This window comes from Arachis ipaensis, chromosome B10 (assembly GCF_000816755.2).
Source record: "Arachis ipaensis cultivar K30076 chromosome B10, Araip1.1, whole genome shotgun sequence".
Classification (NCBI taxonomy): domain Eukaryota; kingdom Viridiplantae; phylum Streptophyta; class Magnoliopsida; order Fabales; family Fabaceae; genus Arachis; species Arachis ipaensis.
Genome location: NC_029794.2, coordinates 131,375,945 through 131,380,620, shown reverse-complemented (window position 1 = coordinate 131,380,620; position 4,676 = coordinate 131,375,945). Strand labels below are relative to the sequence as shown.

General features: G+C 36.2%; 1 long non-coding RNA gene across 1 annotated transcript; it reads right to left on the bottom strand.

Annotated features, from left to right (window-relative positions):
* On the bottom strand, positions 1,793-4,015 carry LOC107621653. Its single transcript, XR_001615875.2, has 5 exons — positions 3,498-4,015; positions 2,855-2,957; positions 2,662-2,741; positions 2,470-2,574; positions 1,793-1,934 (listed from the first exon to the last, which is right to left on the bottom strand). It is a non-coding gene; the product is annotated as an uncharacterized LOC107621653 (long non-coding RNA).

Here is a 4,676-nt window from a genome sequence, read left to right as displayed (position 1 = left end):
GAACCAAGTAGGTGCGAGCCTGTGCCACATCGAGTCGGACGCCTAACCCTGGCCACTCGCCAATCTCCGAGTGGAGCCTCCTGTAGCCCAACTCCAAATGCAGATGGGGGCGTCCCCCATGTCGAACCAAGTGTCATATGGGCTGCCTACGGGCTCATTTAGGTCGACTGGGAGCTGGGTCTTAGGAACCTAGGACGGAACATCCGTTGGTTGTGGCCTATACTCCGGAGGGTCGGATGGGCCGCCTGGAATCGGACTCTGGTATTGATGAACATCGTCACCCCGTATGATCTCAGCAAAATCTGCATAAAACTGGGGTCCAGTCAGCTGATCGTCTAAATCCATGGTGATAGTAGTGGTAGCAAGATTAGTCATGCACCCGAAAATAGCCTGGTCATCCACGGGCTGCCCCAGCTGGTATGCCACATCCTGGAGCGTGATAGTACAATCTCCGAATGGCATATAGAAAGTGTGGGTCTCAGGCCGCTACCTCTCGATAAATGCGCTGACCAGAGGCTCATCCAACCAGAACCAATGCGCGTTCAGCCTAGCCAGGTGGTACAACCCAGCTCTCTCCAAGTAAGGTATAATCCTATCATGTAACGGCATATTCTGTTGCCTACAGACGCTATACACACATCGGATTGGCTGCATATTCAGAAATAAAGAACACCGGCTTAAATTCTAACAATGACATCACCAAACTATAGCTTATGTTTCTATTCTTAAGCTACTTAGGTTTTAAAATTACTAACTTACCATCCACAACTTAAAATCCTACTTCTCTACCTTTACTTTTAAATGTTAAATGTCAAAGTTTAAATTTCAAATTTTGATTTTCAAACCAAAAGCTAAACTAAGTCTCTATCTTTCTAATTAATAAATTACTTCCTTAATATTGAATAACATATACAGTTATTAAAATATTGAAAGAAAATAAAGACACTTACCTCTTCATTGATGGTTCTGGCTACGTGAGCAACACCGTCAAGCCGGTACACTACAAAAAATTCTGGTTAAAATGGCGATTTTTTGGGTAATTACGGCGGTTTGAACCGCCATTATTACCAGAAATGGTGGTTTTAGAAAACGACGTAATTCTGGGTGCCATTCTGGTTATTACGGTGGTTTTCAAAAAAATGCCACAATTTCTTGGGTTAAAATGGCGGTTTTTGGATAGGTTAAAACGGCAGTTCAAACCGCCATTTTTCCAAATAAAATAATATTTTTTGGTTGGTTAAAACGGCGGTTCAAACCGCCGTTATTTCCAGGATTAAAACGACGGTTTTGGTTGGTTAAAACGGCAGTTCAAACCGCCGTTATTTCCAGGGTTAAAACGGCGGTTTTGGTTGGTTAAAATGGCAGTTCAAACCGCCATTATTTTCAGGATAAAAATGACATTTTTGGTTGGTTAAAACGGCATTTACGAACCGTCATTTTTACCCTGACATAGCAACATTTTTATTGGTTAAAACGGCATTTTTAGTTGGTTAAAATGGTATTTGAAACCGCCATTTTTACCGAGTTAAAATGGCATTACATGTTGTTTAAAATGACAGTTACATACCGCCATTTTTACCGAATAAAAATGACATTTTTTAATCATTTATAAAAGCCAAATTTTAACCGTCATTTTTATTGCATTAAACAAATAATTTTTTTATTAAACTTTTTCAATAACAAAAAATCAATACTCAAACAAAATATTATATAACTCATAAACAATGTATTAAATATAATATATTATTTTTTAGTATTAAAAATAAAAAATAATAACCCCTATACAAATAAAGTATCTAACATAATATTTTTTTAATTATAAATGTCTTAACATGTATCTTTTAATACATAAAATCTCCATCATAGCTTTTGGTGCACTTTGTCATGATAATTTCTATCCTCACTCCAGTCCTTCTTTTGTCTTGATTATTTGCCTGAAAAAAATCATATTCATTTATTATTTACCTGAAAGAAAATCATGTTTATTTTAATTAATTTTCTTTCACAGCTTGGTTTATTATTATTATTATTATCTATAATAATGTCTAATTAATTATTACTAGCTATCTAAGAAATTCTTGAATGAAACACAAACTAATCAACAAGCAAACACAAAGTACTAACCCTTCAAATTTTCAAACAAAGCCAATAGAATTAGACCATTTTTTCTTCACAACTTAATAAGTGATCAGCAGTTATTCTTGTTCTTCAAGTATACTGAGTCTAAAAGAGATGGATGCATACAGAATTTTTATACCTCATACTCAAAACTTTTCTGCATGGATTAGATTCTAAGGAACAAGCCACTACTGCTATTAATAGATTCTTTAATTTCTGTCACACAAACACACTCTTAGTAGAGGAGATATCTATTATTGACTTAAATATATAAACTAATAAGTTATTTTATAATTACTATTTTCTTGATCAATATATACTCATAAAATTTGAGAGAGAGAGAGAGAGCACCTTTTCTCCCTGTTCTTTTCCATCAGTTCCCTCCAAATCCAACACAAGTGTGCAAGGCTTAATGCCTGCATACCGAGCAACCAGATTCCTTCGATTGTTTTAAACCTAAAAACAAGCAATGCAAATACCATCACATATCACATCTATACTTACACCTGTCAAATAACTTTGTATATAGGGAATGAGGATTACAAGAATTACTTGCCTTCCAGCATCAGCATTCATCTCTTGGAAATTGGTATAAAACAAATGATTCAAGAGTGTGCTCTTCGCTGTCCAAAGTGAAGAGAATAGTAAGTTACCATCACAACAAGAGGGGGGGCTCCAAAATGAGTATTGCTGAATATACATAACAAGAAACCATCATGGAGAATACTATTAATACCATAAAAGTTGACGAGCCGACTTCAGATAAAACAGACTTCGCTAGATCTTTTGGAGAAATGATCTGATAATTTACAGAATCCTTCATTCCATTTTTTGAAACCCTGCAATGATACAAGAACATATAAATTATTTGTCGAATTAATGCACTATACAATGCAAACATTAGTTGAAACCTAGAATAAAATCAAGAACAAGTTACAACCCTTTTCCTACATGTAGCGGCTCAATCAACATGTATATGATATGTATATTTTAAAGTTTGCATTTAACCTTGTTCAGCATTTTTTGCTTACCTGCTAAGCTGTTCTACAACTTCAAATTTCAGTAAGTTTACATTCATCAACCTAGTTTAGTTTATTATTCAAGTTATACGTGAGTTACCATCAAGAATCCTAACACTTTAATGTTACAAATGGATGAAAACCTTAAGGTCTTATATAGATCTAAGAGAAATACCAGACCTAAGAGGAAACTAACAGCCAAAACAAAATTCAAACACCAACAGCAACAGAAATGAGACCTTTTACTAAAAAAATCAATAAATCAATCACTGTCGACATAAAAAAATTCAAAAACTAAGAAGAAAATAATACCAGAAACAAAAAATAAAATCCCTAACAGAAACGGAACATAAATGAGACCTTTGGAAGAGTGAGGGACAGTGACAAAGGCACCAAGCAGAGAAATGGAGGAACGTCAGCGGCGGCAGAGCAGCGGAACAGAAATTGCTGTTGATCTTGCTGCGCAAATAGCGGAATCGACTTCTCCACTCACGATGAATCCTCGCAAATGGCCTTAAAAGAGAGATTTATCACAGAGGAAGGAAATTAAAGGAAAGGAAAGAAAGGAAAGAAGGAAGGAAAGGAAGGTGTTGACGATTTTGGTAGAGAAGACACAGAGGTCGACAAGGAGAGGAAGCTGGAGGAGACGTCATCGGAGGAGATCGCCGCTGTAGGAGATGTCGCCGAAGGAGATCGACGCCGGATGAGATGTCACCGGAGAAGATCGTCAGAGAACGCAAGAAGATCGGAGATCGTTGCACAGGCCAGGAGCAACAGCGTCACGCGCGTGGTGTTTCGACTTTCAACTAAGGGTTTCTGAAATGTAGGTATTACTAATTCTGCTTTTATACCACGTGATAACCGCGGTTCAAGACCGCCATAATTACAAAAAACGCCACAAATCCAAAAATTAATTACGGCAGCAGCAGAAAATGCTGGAATATCCACACATTATGGCGGTTCTTCAAAGCCGCCGTAATATAAATGTCATTTTAACCTCTTTTTTTTGTAGTGGTACAACCGCCGTTCATCCTCCATTCTTCCAATGCTCAAGACTTTTCTCTCCCTTCTCTCTACTTTCTCTCTCTAACTTTCTTTCCAAATTTCCTCAAATGAATTTCGCTACAGCCTCACACGGTTTATATAATAAGCCACTCTCCTCATAATCCGCTACAGGGTGTAGCAGATTATGCTTTCACAAAATTTGGTCATAAACCGCTATAGGGTGTAGCGGTTTATGTTATGCATGTTCTCAACATAATCCGCGAGAGGATATAGCGGATTACGTGCATCTGGGTTCCGTTACAGAGTGTAGCGGATTACATACAATTGCATTTATTACATTTGTGTTTGGAGTTTGCCAATATTGTATTTGCGTAACGTTTTTCTTCAATCATTTTATTTATGTAAATTGCCCTTTTTTTTGTTTGTTATGATTTTGTTATTTTTCTATTCTATTAGTATATTTATAAACTATGAAATAATTAAATATTATATTTAATAAAAAAAGATTTATTATAGATCAAATTGAGTGTATAA